This window comes from Muscardinus avellanarius (assembly GCF_963383645.1).
Source record: "Muscardinus avellanarius genome assembly, chromosome: 2".
NCBI classification, from domain to species: domain Eukaryota; kingdom Metazoa; phylum Chordata; class Mammalia; order Rodentia; family Gliridae; genus Muscardinus; species Muscardinus avellanarius.
Window position 1 is genome coordinate 8,117,419 of NC_137787.1, and position 20,645 is coordinate 8,138,063.

Consider the following 20,645-nt stretch of genomic DNA (forward strand, 5'->3'; position numbering starts at 1 on the left):
TGCACATTCACCTAAGAAACTGAAACCACATCGCCCCAGGAAACAGGCAATTAGGCTCTGTTCCAGAAGTACTAAAAACACTCATGAACAAAAGCAGCAAAGTACATACTTCTGAACATTTAAAATTTCTGCATTTGTATTTGTTACATTAGATCCTCACCCCCAAAATACTGTTATCCATCTATAGTGAAGCTTCTGGATTCCAGGGGTCACAGTCGATGTGGGGCCCACTCCAGAGCTAAGAGGGACTCGTACTTATCATCATTTAGACATTACCAAAGCCAAAATAAATAAATAAATCTTCTGTGGGACTGGCTGCTCTAGCCAAGGCTCAGCTCAAGGCCACCTCTGGCCACTCTGGGCGGGCTCTGGAAACACTGACATGATCTAACCTCCTGGGGCTGCAGAACGAACAACCGTTTGCTTTTCCATCTATGCTAAAACCTACCTACTGAAGCGCCCACTCAAGGCAGAATCCTTATTGTCTTCCCAAAGGAAACGGAACTCAAACTTTCTTATTGCAGATGACCTGTTCATCAGTAAAAGGAGGACAATCACTCAAGTTCATCTTTAATTTCAGATCTCTAATTCAGCATTTCAAAATCATCAGATGTTTTCAGAATAACTTTTTTAAAATAACCTCAAGGAGAAAAAACTAACTCATACAAGCTGTTGATTTACTTGTTCCATAGCTTACTTTGCTAATATGTTCTGCAGAATAAACTAATTAAAAAAGAAAACAAAGATGAAATTACAAGTTCACACTTCTTAGATTTTTGACACGTAAATTTTTGGTTTCAAAAAAACTGGCAATCAGAGCTGAGTGTGTTGGTGCATGCCCGTAATCCCAGTACTTGGGAGGCCCAGACAGGAGGATTACAGTTTCAAAAACAGCCTCAGCAATCTAGCAAGATATTGTTTTGAACAAAAAAGAAAATGGGACTGGGGGGTATAAGTCAAAAGAATTATACCCCCAGTACCAAAACAAACAAAAAAATTGGCAATCAACTCAAGGTAGTGAAAGGAATTTTTCCATGGCAGCCCAAACCCTGAGCAAGCAGCTTTCTGGGATGGCCATTGATGGCTCCAGCTTGACTGTTACTTCAGGTCCCATCCCAACAACAGCGACAGCTCTCTTCAAAAGGTTATGTGCCAGGTTACATCCAAAGAGAGAGTAAGCCACACAAGTAGGCCCAAGCAGGATTTCCAGATATCACACCTGAACATGACCTTTACGGATTCTGTACTTGTAAGGTTCGCTTGGCAAAAATAAGGTATTGTTCACAGTTACATTCTAATAAATTAAACTGAAGTTTATAGCTTGCCAGTAAGAATCATATGATCAATGAATATGAAGAAACACAAGGCCAAGTTGGAAAGGTGAGTCACCTTACTACATTTCCAATAACTCTCTTACCACACTGCAGAGTGAGGTTGTCGATTTAATGAGGATCTACTGCATTGCTTAATCACAAGATCACTTATTTATTCATTTCTTCCATGTGTATTTATTGAGCACTGGGCATTGAAGGTTCAGTTTAAGTAAGAGAAATATGATCCCAGCCCTTAGGGAACATATAGGCTAATGTGGAAATGGTGTTATGTAAGTAATCATTCAACAAATATAAAAATACAGATTGTGAAGAAGAAGGAAAGAACAGTCCTGAGAAGAAAGGGGGAAGGACACGTGATTTAGACTAGAGGTCATGGAAAGAATTATGAGGACGTGGCACTTAGGCTGAGAAATGAGGATGCTGTGTGTCGGAGAGGCCAGGGTACCAAAGACCCCGGCAGGGAATGGCAGCAAGGAAGGGATGGAGCAGAAGTTCTTCGTACAGTCAAGGACAGGACAGGAGCCCGAGGCTGGAGATTGAGCAAACAGAGGGGCAGCGCAAGGGATGAGACGGAGAGGCGGAGAGGAGCCCAGTCAGACAGGCCTTGCAGGCCTTTAGTAAGAATTCAGAATTTAAATCGAGGTAAGATGGGAGCTGGCTCTGTGCAAGAGTGGCACTGACTGAGATTCGCAGGCTATGTGGATGTGAGATGAGCAAGGCGCTACTGCGAAGGTCCAGGCATCAGGGGAGACTGTCATGCAGGCACTGAAGCTGGAATTAAGCCACACTGTGCGGCTGACTTGACAGACTAACCACAGTTCAATATGAGAGATTAAGGGTTATTGGATATGACAAGTGAAGGATTATTTCTCGCCTTCTGACATCCACATTGAAGGTGATGGAGGTATGATTTAAGAAGTCTACGCCGGGCGTGGTGGTGCATGCTTGTAATCCCTGTGGTTGGGAGGCGGAGACAGGAGGATCGCGCAGGTTCGAAGCCAGCCACCCTGGCTTAAGAGACCCTGTTTCCAAATAAAAATATATTTAAAAAAAGTAGGTCTGGGAGTGTAGTCCGAAGGTAGAAGGACTTCCAGGAAACCCAGTACCACCAAAAAAAAAAAAAAAAAAAAAAAAAAAAAAAGACTACAGAGCTGAAAATCAAGAGTTCTATGAGACCTTCAAGGAATGAGGTTGAGTAAGCAGTTCAACACAGTCTGGAACTTGAGAGACCTGGGCAGCAGCTTTAAATATAGTTTATATGCTGTGTACTTTAGCCCAAACTGGAGAGCAGAGATTCAAACCCAAGTCTGTTAAACCATTAAATCCATTAAATACACAAGGAAGTAGCAACGTGCTGAACCAAGAAAACTTCTCAGAGGAAGTGACGGGCCTTGAAGGATGTATAGATGTTTCACAGACAAGAACACTGAAGGGCTTCAGCAAAGGTCGGACTTGTGACAGTCCCCGTGCTGTGAGACAGGCTGACAGGATAAAGGTCTAGTAGGAGATTTCCTCTAGCTACCAACAGGTTGAGGACACAGCTGGGTGGCAGGGCCTGGAATGGGGGACGAGCATGGCTGGGCGAGAGATGGCATGGGTCCTGTGGCAAAGGTTCTAGTTACGGCCCTGTTATCTAGTCTCTTCCTTCCTAGTAATAAGACCCTTTTTAGTGGAAAAGCCCAGCTAAAAGGTCTTTCAGTCTTGTAACTACGCATGTTTGGCCTAATTTCAGTCAATTATATGGAGGGTAAGTGTTACTTCCAAGTATGCTTAAAAGCAGAGACCCGGCCTTGGTTCTTCCCTCCTCCCTGCTGGCTGGAATGTACGCGGGGCAGCTGGATCTTGAGCACCACCTGGGTTTGGGCCACAGCACAAGGATGTTTCTTTATGCAGAGCAACATGGCAGAATAGCTGAAGACGGCCGCCCTACAAGTGCCAGCCTGCCTGCCCGCCTGCTCTGGTCTTCTTGTGGGTGAGAGAGAAACACTTCTTTCTTATTTAAGCCATCAATATTTTAGGATTTAATGCTATTCTAAAGAAAACATACTTTCTAACATACATGTCTAGACAAATGGACTGACACTATCCCAAAAAGCATTATAAAAGCCAGAGGCATTTTTCTCTTAAAAGTTATACACCACATATATATTTTAAGGGCACGAATTTGGTAACACTCTAGAGAGGCAATAGAAGCAAAGCTCTTAGAAACTAGCTGGCGATACCGTCTAGGTGGGATGCAATCAGAGCTTGAATCAAGACTGGCAGAGAGAGGGAACAGGCATAAGACTTGAGAGCGACTTCTTTTTTATTATTAATCTGTTCTTGGTGCACTGTAATTGCACATCACAGCGATAGTCATGATGATGCACGCATGCACGCATCCTCGGTAGGTGCCCCTCCTCCTCGCCCGCCCTGCAGGCGAGAGTGAGCTCCCCAGTGCCACGTAACTCTGGCCTGCCTGCCCCCAGCCCCTCTCCCCCCGCCCTGCTCTGCTGCTCCCCTTCCTTCTTTCCCTTTTCTGAGAAGGATGCTGCTGCAGGCCTTCATCACTCTGAGCGACTCAGTACGAGAAAATGTTCTAAATTAAAAGACCTTCGATGAACACTCTGACATGATGCTTTGACCAAACAATAAAATGCCAGAATGAACTATGAGAACAGGGCAGGGCTGCCAGTGGTCCTCAACCAGAGAACAGGTGTTGTCCTGTTCAGTTTTGGCTACAGCCTTCAGTTTTTAGCATTCTGAAGACAGAGCTATCAAGTTCTGTTGTCCTTTCTAGTTCAAATAATTCTAGAAACTAGTGACTACCAAACTTTTCGTTTAAAAGAGAATTCACTAAAAATTAAGCATACCACTACTATAAACAACTATTTAAAATTCCCTGGAAATACAATAGGAAGAGAAGCACAGCAAAATCCTAATAATCATTAAAAGCAAAATGTCAGACACAGTTTTCTGAAGTTGGCACTGTCACTTGAATATAACAAGTACACTCAACATTTCATTTTGGTTAAGAAAAATTGCTCTTATTTGGCTATCTCCTATAGAAACAACAGATTTTCTTTTTTTAGCCAGGCATGGTGGCACACACTTGTAATCCCAGTACCTGACAGGCTGAGACAGGAGGAACGCAGGTTCAAAGCCAGTCTCCACTACTTACTGATATTCTCCACAACTTAGTGAGACCCTGTTTCAAAGTAAAGAATAAAATAGGGCTGTATGTATAGCCTGGAGGTCGAGTGCCCCTGGGTTCCATCTCCAGTACCACAAAAAAAGGAATGGCTCAATTTTTTGTGGGAGGGACTGGGAATGGAATCCAGGGGCCCTCTACCTGAGCTACATCCCCACTCCTCTTATTATTTATTTATTTATTTATTTGTGGGGGGGGTACTGAGGATGGAACCCAGGGGCATTTCTACCTTTGGGCTCTACTCCCAGACCTATTTTATACTTTATTTGGAAACAGGGTCTCACTAAATTGCTGAGAGCCTCACTAAGTAGCTGAGGCTGGCTTCGAACCTGTGCAATCATCCTCCTTTCTCAGCCTCCTAAGCTCTGGGATTACAAGTATGCACCACCATACCCAGCTTATTTTTTATTTTGAAATAGGGTCCCGCTAAGTTACTGAGGGTCTCAGTGGCTGAGGATGGCCTTGAACCTGCAATCCTTCTGTCTCGGCCTCCCACATACTGGGATTACAGTTATGTGTCACCATACCTAGCTCATCAAAAGGTTCTCAGATGACTAAACTGTGACAGGAAGTGGAACAATAGGGGATAAAGAACACAACTAGGCAAAAAAGTGTTTCAATCTACCCTATTAAAAGAATGACAAGTGGAAGTAACCAAATTCAATTTGTCCTGAATGAAGGCCATGGAAATTTATAATTTCCAAAGAGAATTCAATGAAAATTATAATATGTATTTATCAATTAAAATGTGCCCATTTCAGATCTCTCAAAATCAATCACCTAGAAAAGCTGTCTTATGGGCCCCTCTTTCCCATGCTATGTAGACAGCATCACGAGACCGCACAGGGCCAAGGGCACATTCACAGTCACTGACGGTCCGCTCTGCGGCAGCTTGCAGGACATATGAGTTCTGATGACCCACTTCCAGCTCTTGCCAGGACCCAGGCTCAGAAGAGACAGTCTTCAGGGGCCTCCATGAGCTCCGCTCTTCCCTGCATCCCAGCCCAAGCAAGTTTCTCATGCAGAAATAAAGCTAATAAGTGCACAGTGCCAGAGAGTGTGCAGGCACGTCTGCTTACACTGCCTCATTTGATCCACAAACTTCACGCTGGGGCAAAGTGGGCACTGCTGCTCCCGCGTCACCAAGACGCGGGGTGATGAGGATGCAGAGCCAGGAGAGGACAGCACACAGCCACGCAGATGCCGACGGTGGCTCCGCTCTCCACGCAAGCCAGGAGCAGAGCACGGTGCAAGGGCCAGGAAAACTGCGCCGAGGCTTTATGTAATGGGCTCCCTGAGAGGCTGGAGGTCCCAAATGCCCATGGAATATCAGGCTCTGCTCCCTCCTAGGAGAGCTCCTGTGCTAGAAGTGAAACAAAGATGTAAATGGGTACTTAAAGCACATGGTACTTAAACCACAGACAATGAGGGAAAAGTCAGTAGAGTCTGACAGAGCAGCCAATCCCAGAGCTGAAAATGGGAAGGCTAGGTGGGTGGGCCTGGGGAACATTCCAGAAAGGGAAAAGAGAATGTGCAAAGGCTCAGCATCGAGAGTAAAGTGAGCAAGAGGGGGGTGTTAGGAGCTCAGATGACATCTGAAGAGTCTCTATTTCATACCTAGGGATGGGAAGCCATTGAAACATATGAGAACATGATTAGAATTACATCTGATAAGAAGTCAACGGTGAGACCACTGCTCCCTTTTTTCCTCTACCTGTTAATTTTTTTTTTTTTTTTGCTTTTTTATGTAGTTTCCTCTATATCTAACTTGGATTTTTTCTAACTCTACTTGCAGTTATTGGTCTTAAATCTGTGATTTGTTGTCTTGCTTACTATGGAAGATCTTAACCATTATCTCAAATTTCACTTTGCCCACTTTGCATTCCATCTCCTTCTAGGACTCTGACTAAACTTACTTACACCTTATCACTCTATTCTCCTTTGCATTTTGTATTTGTCTCTCCACACTATACCCTGGGTAACTTTTCTTACTGTCTTCTAGTTTGTTAGTTGTCTCTTCAGCTTTATCTAATCTGCTATTAAACCTAGCCACTAAATTTTTCTCTTCAAACAAATGCTTTTCCTCATCTACTGAGTTTATTTCATTACTTTAGTGTATGTTGTGTTTTGAATATTTTGTCTTGGGATTCCTTGGCTGCTCTAGTCACAGCCGGAACCTGGACTACAAATCCACCTGAGAGCTTGTCTTTCAGCTCTACCCTGACAGTGTATCCCGTTAGGGTCCTAGCTTCTTGTGAAAGATTTGGGTTTTATTTCTATACTCACAACCATTAATCAAATCCACAATGTCATCTAGATTCCTGATTTTAACCTGATAATGCCTATCAACACTTTGAAGCTTTAAGATTTTTTTCACTCAAATGATTTTAGTTATTTCTGTGGGAAGGTATGTCTAAATAATAGCCCGCCATTACTACTAGCAGAAAGTTTCTAGAATTTATATTTTGGAAATATTTTTCAGGTCAAGGTTAGCAAGACCTGGGTTTGGATTTACATCTGCAACTCCAAAGCTGTGTGGCTTTGAAAAAGTTACTTTTCTCTCTCAGTTTACGCCTTTAAATCGGGAATAGTTGCCGGGCGTGGTGACATACACTTGTAATCCCAGCACTTGGGAGGCTGAGGCGGGAGGATCAAAGCACAGGTTCGAAGCCAGCCTCGGCTACTTAGTGAGGCTCTCAGCAACTTAGTGAGACCCTGTTTCCAAAGAAAGTATAAAATAGGTCTGGGAGGTAGAAAGGTCCAGAGGTAGAAAGCCTCTGGGTTCCACCCCCAGTACCACCTAAATAAATAAATAGGGAATAGTCTACCTGAATTATGTTGGCATGTAGTTCCTCGATACAAAGCACATTAACAAAAATTGTTAATGTTATTAGTGTTGCTACTGTTAGTTCTTGCAGTAAGTTCTGAGTAATACAACTCTGTCCCCTAGGCACAAATGATTGGACAAGACTGGTGCATAGGGCTATGGGCAACATTATAAAATGAATCACATTTCCCCATGTTAATTTTTGATTGTTTGTTTGGCGGTACTGGGGGTGGAACCCAGAGGCTTTCTACCTCCAGGCTATACTCCCAGACCTATTTTCTATTTTATTTGGAAACAGGGTCTCACTAAGTTGCTGAGAGCCTCACCAAGTAGCTGCGGCTGGCTTCAAACCAGGGAGATCCTCCTGTCTCAGCCTCCCAAGTGCGGGGATTGCAAGCGTGCACCACCACACCCGGCTCACAGTTCCCCATGTTTAAAAGGCAACCTATAACCAACTCTATAGGCTTCATGGGAAGATCAAATGGAATTAACTGTATAAAAATGCTATGGTGGACAGGCCAGGTGCAGTGGTACATGCTTAGAATCCTAGTACTTTGGAGGATGATCAGGGGGATCGCAGATTCAAGGTCAACACATACTAACTTAGTGAGACCTTATTTTCAAATAAAATATAAAAGTGTGGGGGAGAGGGATAGCCCAGGGGTAAAATGTCCCCAGGTTTAATCCCCAATACCATAAAAAAAGAAAGAAAAATGTCACGGTGACTAGTATGCTTACTCTAAGCACTCAGTAATCACCATAAAACATAATTAAGTTGCATCCATTCTCCGTGTGTCTGATGCGTGTTGTGCAAGTGAGGAGGGACCGGAGGAGTGCTATGCAGACAAGAGCTGAGGCATTGGGTTTACCCCAAGGGCGTGGGGAGCCAGCAGAGAGCAGAGGCGGGAGGCTGACAAGATCCACACGGGAGGAGTCTCACTGGGGTTTCTGCTGTCAGAACCAGATTCAGAAAGAAATAAAGTCCTGGGTAGTGAGCAAAACTGAAAAGGTCCCTCAGATGCCAGTGGGGTCTGAAGGCAGAACACTGAAGGAGAGCAAGCAGCAGCAAAGCCACGCTGCATTCCTCCTGACAAGTCCTCACTGCTACGACTCCGAGCATGAGCCTGACCTGCGAGCCTTAGAAGTCACACTCTAGGCCCCACCGTGACCCACTGACTCAGAGCCTCTGGCAGTGGGCCCAGCAACCTGCATTTTATTTTGTTTTATATACTAGGGGCTAAACTCAGGGACATTCTACCTCTCAGCTACATCCTCAGTCCTGGTGGGTTGGTTTGTTTGTTTGTTTGTTTGTTTGTTTGTTGGTGGTACTGGGGATGGAACCCTTCTACCTCCGGGCTACACTCCCAGACCTATTTTTATATTTTATTTGGAAACAGAGTCTCGTAAGCCAGCACAGCTAGCTTCAAACCTGCGCAATCCTCCTGTCTCCGCCTCCCAAGCGTGGGGATTACAAGCGTGCGCCACCACGCCCAGCTATTTTAGAACAGTCTCACTAAGCTGCCGAGGCCTCTGTTGAGTTGCTGAGGCTGGCCTCAAACCTGTGACCCTCTACTCTCAGCCCCCCAAGTACTGGGATTACAGGCATGTGCCACTACACCCGGCCCAGCAATCTGTACTTTAACAAGTCTTCCAGGTGACTCTGAGACCACACTGAGGTGTGAGAGCCAGTGCAATGGGTGGCAGAGCAGTGAGTCACCACAGGAAAACGTGTCCAGGCAATCCAGCGAGAACATGAGCTCACTGAGGTCTTAGTGAGTTTGAGGTGTTGGCCACTAGATTTGGTGCTTAGGAGAAAGGTCTGGGTGGAAACAGAGATGAGAGAGTCAGTGCCTGTGTGCAAACAACAAACACGTGAGTGGACAGGCTCCCTTGGCGACTGTGGAATTAGAAGGGAAGAAAGCCCAGGACAAAACAGTGAGCGACACCAACGCTGAGCAGAGCAAAGCAGAGCAGCTTTCAAAGGAAACTGAGGTGTGTTCAGAGGTGGAGAAAAGTCAGGTTGACCTGGGGTCAGAAACACCAAGAAAGGACAACATTTCAATAGGAAAAGCACGGTCAGCAGCGTGGTCAGCAGCGTGGCCGTGCTGCCAAGGTCACAGGTGATGCTAATGAGACTAATTCTAGTGACGGAAATGGAGCAGAGTCAGGAAGCCGTGCCTGGGAACTGAGCGGGGTGTGGACTGTGGGGAGAGGGTGGGAAAGGCTCAGGAAGCCTGGCCGGGAAGGAGTGGAAAGCACAGGGTGGTGGCTCTACAGGGAGGGAGAAATCAGGATCTAGTTTTCAATATTCTGTTTTTTTAAGATAAGAGAAAAGGCTTGGAATGATTAAGGAACCAGTAAGAGGTGTGGTTGAAGCAGGCACAATTAGAAAAGGGAGGACCCCTGGAAGGAAGGGACGGGACCAGAACCTGGGGGGGTTAACCCCAGGCAGAGGGCAGAGGTGCCCTTCACTGTATGAACACTGGGGAGGTGATGAGGCCGGACTCGGCCTTGCTTCCTCTCGCACACCGAAGCTAACCACACCTGCTCAAAGTTCTAGGGGAAGGAGAGAAGACCCACTGCATGCAGAGCTCAGTGTCCCACAAGCAGGGGAGGCTTGCATGAGAATGGCTTCTTAAATAGCAGCCCCGAACGTGCCAGGCACGGCGCTGCATGCATGCCATCTGATAACTAGTCCCTCGTCATCGAGCCCCTATTGCACTCCCGGCACTGGCTTAGGTGATTTACCTCTACTACCAGAGATAATGTTCTCTAATAGTCCAGTGAAGAAGACAGGGGTTATCATGTCAACTTCAGAAATAAGAGTTATGAGGCTCAGGATACCAAATAACACACTTGCCCTTGGATACCAGCTAGGAAGTGCAGGGACAGGATTCAAACCTAAATCTCCTGAATGCCAACACCCCATCCTCTCCCCACGACACCATGCTAGGCCCCACTGGAGGTGTGGGGTAGAGGTTGGGAGTGCCAATTAAGTCATAGCATCAACTCAGCATACCTATAAGGGCAAAGACTGGGGAAAGAGCAGGCGTGGTGAAGCACACTTGCAATCCCAGTACTTGGGCGGCGGAGACAGGAGAATCGCAGGTTCAAGACCAGCCTCAGCAACTCAGTGAAGCCTTCAGTAACTTAGTGAAATCCTGTCTCAATATAAAAATAAAATATGCCTGGGGGTACAGCTCAGAAGTAGAATGTCTCTGGGTACAATCCTCAGTACCACAAAAAAGAGTGGGGGGAGGCTTAAGACATTAGGAGCAGTAAGATGAATGAATGGATGAAAAGGAAGCTGAAACCCAAGCAGTGAGAGGAAAATGCACCACGACCCAACTTCCCCGCACTAGTTATTGTGCTTTCCAGACCCACGCGAGATGGAGGAGGAAGTGCTCGTCTCCCCTCCAGGGGCCGGCCATGCACATGCCCTCAGGTCCAGAGCCGGAGCTGAGCCTGGGGAGCCCACTGAGTCCTTCAGAGGTCATCTTGTAGATGGGCTCTGCATGGACGCCCATGCCCAGCTATTAACTGCATTAACTTAAGTATCCTCCTGATTTCCTCTGAGCACTCTCTGCTCCAAATCTTTCTCTTGCCCAGGAGAAATGACTTAAATTTCTCTGTACTAAAGCTTTAATTGGCTTTTAGCCTCATGGCTCCCAAAAGACCCAAAATGCAGGCACATACACTCATGTGCTTCCATCTATAGCTAGATTTTTCTTACCAATTCTGCATCTAAGTTGAGTTTCATCTGAGAATTTCTTAAAGGGACCAACCCTCACATCTTACCAGGATGTATCAGAAACATGGTGTTTACTAAAACCAGATTGGTGTTTCTTTACTTGCATTCTAGGACTATCTACTACATTACAATTGCAAATGACGGGAAAGGGGATAAACTATCTTAGAGGGCCATGGAGAGGTTGGCCTCCAAGATGGCAAGTTAGACTAGATGAGTTATACTACATTTTAATCCTGAAAGCCACGTACATCAAAGAGGTAGCACATCTCTTTATACCTCAAGTCTCTTAAAACACACTCACGCTTCACCCTATCGACATCCCCAACAGAGATGATGAGATGCAGCCCACTGCTTGGCTGAAAGGGAAAGAATTAAAATGGAGCTTCCCCAAAGGCCAGACCTCCTTTCTAATTAATTTCCTGTGATGCTGAAATAGCAGGACCACAGAGTGATCACTGCCAGGGAAACCAGAGTGTTGAAAGACAGTTTAATTTTAATAGATAGCACCATTTCTGAGATCCATAAAGGCCCAGGAAACAGAACAAGGCACCACTCAAAAACAGCTAATGTTTGAAGCTGATGTTGTTTTTATCTTTGATGGAAAATTGCTTCCCCTTAATAAGGTAACAAATCCTGGCTCTGAATGCCAATCAGGCTAGTGGGGATGAATCCATCCAGCTTTTATAGACCCAATGAGTCACTGTTTTTGCTGCCAAAATGGCAAATCCAACGGTTTTATAGTGGATCCTCTATGGCTGCTATGAAGAAAGAGGACTTGAATATTGCACAGGAGAGCAACTAACTGAGAGAAAGGAAGGAAGCAGAGAGTCTGCAGAACAGTCGCAAATACAAGACTCTGGTCTGGGGCTGCAAGTGAATTAAAGATAGGCAAAACCAGTGTGTGAGGGAATATCTAACCATAAAAATATCAGTCACGATGGGAAGCTGAGACCAGAGGATCACGGCTCACAGACAACCTCAGCTACTTAATGAGGTGCTTCACAACTCAGTGAGCTCCTGTTTCAAAAAATAAAAAGACTAAAAAATAAGATTGGGGGTAGCTCGGAGGTACAATACCCCTAGGTTCCATCCCCAGTACTGTTAAAAAAAAAAAAAATATATATATATATATATATATATATATATACACACACACACACACACACACACACACACACACACACACACACATATACACACACAAACACACATAATCAGTCATGAAATGTAAGCTTGAAAAAAGTAGCTATAAAGAACAGTCAGAGAAGAGAACAAATGCATTTTGTTAGATGAAATAAGTAAAGGCTTAAAGAGGAAATAGTTGTGGCAAGCAGATGCTAAGATGACCCACAACAATACCTTACCTGCCCTCCTGGTCTTCACACCTTTATATAATCCCTGCCCTTGAGTGGAGGCAGGACCTAGTACTTGTTTCTAACCAACAGAATGGACAGCTGGGCTGTCACTTCCATGACGGGGTTCCATGGGCCTGCAGCTCTGTCTGACCCTCTCTTTGGCTGGATCTGATGAAGCACGCGGCCACAGAGAGAGGTCTGTGTAGAAAGCAGCTGAGAGCAGCATCCAGGCAGCAAGAAGCTGAGGTCCTCAGCCCAAGGCTTGGCCAAGAACTACAGAAGCTTGGAAGCGTATCCTTCCCTGGATGAGCCATCAAATGACCTGTACTTTAACTGCAGCACTCCAAAACAGAGGGCTCAAAAGAGCTGAGTTCCAATCCTCGAGTCAAGAACTGTGAGGTGACAAATGCGTTATTTTAAGCCACCAAGTTTGCGGCAATTTGCTGCACAGTGATAGAAACTACTATTGTTCTAAAATGACAGTGGGCTTTGGAAGAATGGAAGGCGTCTTCACAGCGGGATCTGGGAAGCATCCATGGCAGAAAAGAGGAAGCTGAGACACGCAGAGTATGGCGTCAGTGTGTGGCCCTGTGGTCTGAGCCACCGTCTCGAGGTCAAAGGCTGGCCAGGCAGGCAGGAGGCAGGGTGGGCAGGGGCAGCCAGAGAGCCATGAAAGCTCATCAGTACCACCATGAGAGCTGAGGACCTCTACAGATGCCCTTGTGACTCCCAGAGGCAACAGGGAGTTGCCCGTAATGGAATGGTGGGCTTTAGCCTCTCTAAGGAGCATTTCCTTCCATTGGTGTAAGCAAGAAACTGTGAAGCAGTCAAGGCAGGTCTTTATTATGAAGGCTCTTTACCAAGGAGGAAAATGAAGCAGTAAGAGGTAAGAAGACTGGCAAAAGCGCTTGTTCAGTGCTTTTTTATTTTTATTTTTTTTCTACTAGAGCATTGCCACATTTTACTGGAACTCTCCTTCCTGGTAGAGACACAAACAGGGCTAGCCAGACAGGTTTGAATCCTGGCCCCACAACACCAGGATAGGCCCAAACAGTGCTCATACCTGGAACTGAAAGTACGATGTGGCCTGGATGAGCCGCAGACTCAGGGTGCAGGAGCCTGAACCGCAGAAGCAAGGGCCAGAGGAGCTGAGTGGGACGGCCGAAGTGAGCGTCAAAGCCAGTCAAGACTACCAAGTTCGGTTTCGGTCCCTGCTTCTGGCCCAAGCAAAGGCGTCAGAGTGAGGGGCGCTGGCCACCTGGGCTTGCCAACCAAGGCACAGAGATGAGATGAGGCTTCACTGGGGAGCCAAGCGTGCACTCAAGGGGCTCGAGGAAAGGCTGCAGGCAGGGAAAGCTGACTCCACTTAAGGGACAGGAATGTTCTTTGGAACTTTTTAAAGTCATTATCTGAAAACCATGGGTAGTTCTCTATTTTGAAATATTAAATGAGATCTGTGGCCTTGACAGGCTCTCCAGAGGCAGAACGGGGCAGCTATAGGTTCCCTCTCCCTGCCCAGAGCCACGTAGCTCAGTTTTATGCGACAGGTGGAGATAGAATTCCAAACAGCTTTTTGTAAATCCAAGCAGGCTAGAGCCTTCATCACTCCAAGTCTATCAAGCAGGTAAAGATTTCCCTTGGCATGTTTCTGCATGACTGAATAAACCTCACCGATAGTTCTCAGAGGAGGATGGGAATTATTTAGAACAATCCAAAGAGGAATAAGTGCCAACAGGCCGACTCTGTGGGCACATGCTCCTCTGCTCAATGGCGACAGAAAGGTTCTAACAAAGAAAAAATACACAAGACTTTAAGGAAGGGGGTTAAACGCCAAGTTAGAAAAAAGGTTTCATTACACAACTACATAACCTGTGTCTGCTGGCCAGAAGGAAGAAAAAGGAAGAGCTACTTGACTGGGCCTCCCCTTCCTGGAGTCTGTGGATGAAGACTCTAACTTCAGAGCCAACCAGTCTTCAAATCGCAGGAAGAGGGAAGTAGGATGCCCTGGTGTAGCAGACCCACAGGTTTCAGGACATTATATGCCAATAAATGTCAAATTGAACTTTTCCATTCCACTGACACAAAATGGTTGAATACTAAGTGGGCTTTCTCTGAATGAAGGCTGATTTTAAAGATTTATGAGAATTGGTCTTTTTAAAGGAAAATAAATCTTCAATCATCTCACACCCACTAAAGGAAAGAGAGGCACTGTTTCTTGAAAACACTCGCCACTCCATGTACCTCCATGTACTCTTCCTTGAAGTCCTGTACAAGGCTCTCAAAATCTATCACAGTTCATTTCCAACTGCCCTCCCTGCCCCCACATTTCCATAGCTCCCAGTGTCCTTTGGTTTTAAAAGACAATGATCACTTCAGGTGATTCCAACTGTAGTCCATCTATTTGACAACCTAGCTGGCTTCCCACACCTTTAATTAATAATGTTCAGATGTATACTGCTCACCATCCCTCCTACAGGTGTTACAACCAGAATGTCCCCTACTCTACTTAAGTTCAATCTACAATCAGAACCTGAACTCACAGCCTTCTCATCCTTAGTATTATTATTATTATTTTTTTTTTTTTTTTTACTTAAGAATGCCAGTGCTCATGTAGTTTCTGGGCTAGCTCTCATTCTTGAATTCCCCTCTGCCTATGGCTCATATCTCATCTGCATCAAACTGTCAGTGCTGGTGTGTTCATGATCCTACATGGACCCCTATTTTCATAGTTATAAAATAATGTAATATCCACTTACAAAGAAAACCTTAGACCAATAGGAGAAAAGTGATTTTTTTTCAAGTTCACTTCACAGCGAGCACGTGGCAGGGTGGGTGGGTAGAAGCAGAGCCGAGGTCCACCGCCCCTTTCACCACCTCCCCCACCTCTGTTATTAGCTTTGTCCATGAGAATGCTCATCGGAGGCTCAAAAGCCTTAAGTAAAACACGAGGCCTGTCGATACCTCTGTGTCTCTTGGTTGCTCTTTGTCACAGTGACAGGAAATTCAACTCAAACTAGAAGAGCTGCAAAGGTGACTCACTGGCCCATGCAATTGGGAGCCCAAGAGAGGCTTAAGGATCAGTTGATCCCGTTTGGGGAAAACAGTTGGGGTTGAACCTAGAGGAATTCCACCTCTGAGCGACATCCCAAGCCCTTTATGTTATTTTGAAACAGGGACACACCACGTTGCTGAGGCTCTTGCAAAACTGTCAGCACTGGCCTCAAACCTATGATCCTCCTGTCTCAGCCTCTCGAGTACTGCAACCACAGCAGGCATGCAACACTGTGCTATCCTTGTCAAGGATTATGGAGTGAGGAAAAGAAATAAGAAATGTCTGGGCTCAGTTCTTAATGGCTGTGGGGGCCCTGAATTCTCTTATTTATTAGTAAAAGAAATTTCTTGTCCTTATTATTTATTTTGTATTTCTTTTCCTTATTTCTTAGTAACAGCCAATAGTAATTATGGATAGTTTCAAGAAACTGTATGCCTCAGAATTCCAAGAAGGAGTTACCATGATTGCCATTGGGAACACATAATGTTACAACGCTGCAGTGTCAAGTAAAGAAGTCACGAACTGCATAGAGCTATTTTTATTTTTTATTTATATTTTTATTTTTTGGGTGGTACTGGAGTTCCTGGAAATCCTTCTACCTCCAGGCTACACTCCCAGACCTATTTTTATACTGTTTTTATTTGGAGACAGGGTCTCTTCTGGCTTCAAACCTGCGTGATCCTCCTGTCTCCACCTCCCAAGCGCAGGGATTACAAGCGTGTGCCACCACGCCCAGCTGCATATAGCTGTTTAAAATAAAATTTTCACCCCCGTGGTCCGGGCACCTGGCCCCGACCCTGGGCGGGTGGGCAGGCGCTTGCAGGGCACCCCTAGGCGAACCCCCTCTCCACCAGGAATGACCCTGTAAAAAAGGAAAAGAAAAAGAAAAAAGGAAAATATCGGAGAGGGGTCAAGGAGGCCGTGGCGGATGCCAGGATACTGGAGATGCAGACAAAACTTATCCAATGAATTGGAATTATTGGAAAAATTCCCCGCTAAGGAGGACTGCTTCTTCTCTACATTGTTAAGAATCTTGGACATCACCTGTAAGGAGAGAGACTTTAGCAGATACCAAGGAGAAAGGCGGTGCTGAAAGCGGTCTCCGCGTTGGCGGTGGAGACTTGTATTCAGGAGAATCAGAAATCGGAGGCTACCAACCTTATTATTATTATTATTATTATTATTATTTTGGAGAAATTACACCAAAGGTTGAAAGCTACCGTCGTGCATGCTTAGGAAGACTGGACAACATTCAGAGTGGAAAAAGAGCTTGGGAAAGATTTGAAATGGTGGAAGCAGTGGCAAAGGCAGTGGCCAGTACTCAGGGGAGGCAGAGATCTGATGCATTACACCTGGAACCTTTGAAGTAATGAACCCAGAGGCAGAATGCTACCACAATGCACCCTTGAGAATGTGGGACAAATAGTTGGGCAAAGAGGGTGCTCAGATTAGAGCCTGCCGAGGGGTGAGGCCAGTGACGGACACAGCAAAGCTGGGATCGGAGCCTGCTGTGAGGCAAGGCCGGTGCTGGGGCCTCTGAGGCAGGAGCAGAGCCTGCTGAGGGGTTAGGCCGGTGCCCAGGCCACTGGCCGGCATCGGAGCCTTCTGTGAGGCAAGGCCATTATTAAGGCCTCCGAAGCTGGAATCGGAGCCTGCCGAGGGGTTAGGCCGGTGCTGGGGCCTCCAAGGCCGGGATCAGAGCCTGCTGAGGGGTTAGGCTGGTGCCGGGGCCACTGGCCGGCATCGGAGCCTTCCGTGAGGCAAAGCAGCTATTGAGGCCTCTGAGGCCAGGATCGGAGCCTGCCGAGGGGTTAGGCCGGTGCTGGGGCCAGCGAGGCCGGGATCAGAGCCTGCCGTGAGGCAAGGCCGGTACTGGGGCCTCCGAGGCCAGGATTGGAGCCTGCCGAGGGGTTAGGCCGGTGCTGGGGCCAACGGCCGGCATCGGAGCCTTCCATGAGGCAAGGCTGTTATTGAGGCCTCTGAGGCCGGGATCAGAGCCTGCCAAGTGGTTAGGCCGGTGCTGGGGACAGCGAGGCCGGGATCAGAGCCTGCCGCGAGGCAAGGCCGGTGCTGGGGCCTCTGAGGCTGGGATCAGAGCCTGCTGAGGGGTTCAGCCGGTGCCGGGGTCACTAGCCAGCATCGGAGCCTTCCGTGAGGCAAGGCCACTATTGAGGCCTCTGAGGCCGGGATCGGAGCCTGCTGAGGGGTTAGGCCGGTGCTGGGGCCAGCGAGGCCGGGATCGGAGCCTGCCGTGAGGCAAGGCCGGTGATGGGGCCTCCGAGGCCGGGATCGGAGCCTGCCGAGGGGTTAGGCCGATGCTGGGGCCCAGCGAGGCCGGGATCGGAGCCTGCCGCGAGGCAGGGCCGGTGCCTGGGTCTCGGAGACCGGGATCGGAGCCTGCCGAGGTTAGGCCAGTGCCGGGGCCAGCGGCCGGCATCGGAGCCTTCCATGAGGCAAGGCCGCTACTGAGGCCTCCGAGGCTGGGATCGGAGCCTGCCGAGGGGTTAGGCTGATGCCGGGACCATCGGCTAACATCGGAGCCTGCCATGAGGAAGGCTGGTGCTGGGGCCTCTGGGGCCGGGATTGGAGCCAGCCGAAGGGTTAGGCCAGTGTCGGGGCCAGCGAGGCCAGAACCGGGGCCTCCCATGAGGCAAGGCCTGGATCAGTCCACTGGGTAGCCAGGCCACAACTGGGGCTGTCAAGAGTGGTATCGGTATTTTCAACGCGGCATGCACAGAGAAATAGCGCAGAAAATTAAAACCAGATGCTTCCCCTAATCAGCAATAACTAGGAGGAAAGGGGCAACAGGAAGTGGTCGAGCTATAGAAAGGGCCCTATAGTGAATCAATTAAGGTGACCAATCAGAGGGTATGGAATAGGGGAGGATGGAGCCTCTTTAAAAAGCAGGAGGTACATTAAACATATGTATTAAAGTTAATCACCAAACAAGTATGGGATTGAGGGAGGGGGAGGGAATGAGATGGGAACTGGATGAGGGCTAATTGGATGATGTGTGCTTGTATATCCTCTCAAGTCTTATATTCCAATGTGATGTATGATTACAATGCACCAATAAAAAACGTATAAAAATAAATAAATAAAAATAAAATAAAATTTTCACAACTTCCACTGACATTATGTACGCATATGAGAATACCAATGCCAGTCTCAATTTCTTGTATGGGGAAGGGGCGACGGGGAGGAAGCTGGGGGAAAGCCCACCAGGTGCTGTGTGCATGCACGTCACTATCACTAAGACCTACAATATGATGTGAAATCATAACACCAACAAAAGTATAAAAGTAAAATAAAACTGTTAAATAGAAGAGTGAGGAAAAGAAATAAGAAACGCCTGGGCTCAGTTCTCACTGGCTTCTCTGGTTTCTTAGTAATAGCAATTTCTTGTTCTAATTGTTCATGAGCAACCTGTGTACGGCCACCAAAACCCAGCCTGGCTGCTGCCAGTCAGCCTCACCAGAAGTGTAAGGGCCTGAGGAAGAAGCAGACGTCCAAATGAGGGTGTGCAAATGTAGGAAAGGGGAGCAGACGTGAAGCAGGCAATGAGCAAGGCTCAGCACAGCCTCCTGGAAGGGACCCAGCGGAGTGGCGGGATCAACTCTCTAAGGAGCAGAACCTAGTGGAGAGCTGTCTGCTGTTTTCATGGGTTACAGGCATTTTCCTATTATGAACTCACTACCTTCCTGTGGGACACTGGACAAGCCAAATACCTCCTCTGAGCCTCAGCTTTCTTGTCTGTAAAACAAAAGGGATAATTAGATCAGTTGTTTCTACCCTTTGAAGCACAGAAGGTTTTTTTTTAACATAATTTTAAAAATTCAGTTTTGCCTAAGATCTCACACTGTAAAGTTTTTTAGGAACTATATCTATAATAAATTTTCCATCCTTTTCTAAAATCAAAATCATGTAGCTATTAATGACATCTGAACAGCAAGAAAAATCTATGTTACTACAGTGGGCTGGTATCATATGCATCAAAGGGATTTATGTCCATCCTGCAGCCTAAGAGCAAAATTCCCATTGTTACCCAGTGTTAGAAAATATTTGTAAAGAACATAAAGTGCCCTGCTAAGAGACTCTAGTGTAGAGCATCACATGTCAGCCAGAGCACATGATCCTGCAGGGCCGTCCAGGGCCAGATTCTATGCTTCAATGGCAATGTAAGGTGACGAGCATGGACTAGCCAAACCTGGAACAGCCCAGAGAGGAGGATGCGTTGAGTAGACGGGGGAAGAGTCCAAGGAGATGGTGTCTACTGAGCACAGGAGGGAAAACAGGAGAAAAGAAGGCCACCATTCAGATAAGCTGTTCTCCTCTTTTCGTTGCCAGCAAGCCCAAGAAAGGTGGATTATAATAATCCAAGATGGGCAGCGTGACACACTCCTGGAATCCCCATACTTGGGAGGCTGAGCTAGGAGGATCACAAGTTCAAGGCCAGCAACTCACAAGCCACTTAGCAACTTAATGAGATCTGTTTCAAAATAAAAAAATAACAAGGGCTGGAGGTGTAGCTCAGAGGTAGAATGCCCCTGGGTTCAGTCTTCAGTGCTATAATAATAATAACAATCATCATTCAGCTGAATATGAAGCTAAGAGTGTGCATGTGCGATAAGCAAGCAGCCCTGGAGCCACACTGCAAGGCGAGGACAGCCTCGACTTCGATCGCTACAGAGACCCTCCGTGTCTCAGGTCCCTCTGAGGACGAGGGCAGGCGCACTGGTGACAGGCATGTTAGGGGCCTGGGAAGCCCCAGTTCCCAACAACAGGATGAATGATGTTTGAGAGATGACTTCTCTTAAGGTTCTGTTCCAACAGCTTTGCGCCGACAGTGCTAGCCTGACAGCGAACAGGCGTTTCTACCTTCAGGTGCCATGGGGCACCGTGGGACAGCGCATACGTTATCAAATTAATTATTTGTAATGGTAGAAAAGTGTTCTGCAACCCACACCCCAGGTCTGTGGCTGTGTCAAAGAGAAACAGGCAAGTAGGCAGGACGACTCCAGGATTTTAAAAAACAGGTTTGGGGCGGGGGGAGTAGAAAGGAAAGGACAAGCCTGAGAAGAGCTGGGCAAGCTCCAGTTATATTTCAATAAAGAGCACATGTAACCATTATTATTT

At 46.8% G+C, this 20,645-nt stretch overlaps 1 protein-coding gene across 1 annotated transcript in view; it reads right to left on the reverse strand.

Moving 5' to 3' along the window:
* Positions 1–20,645, reverse strand: part of DIS3L2 (DIS3 like 3'-5' exoribonuclease 2) — a gene marked incomplete at both ends in the record, with an annotated part of 327,839 nt that overhangs the window by 221,460 nt on the left and 85,734 nt on the right. The window lies entirely within an intron of this gene.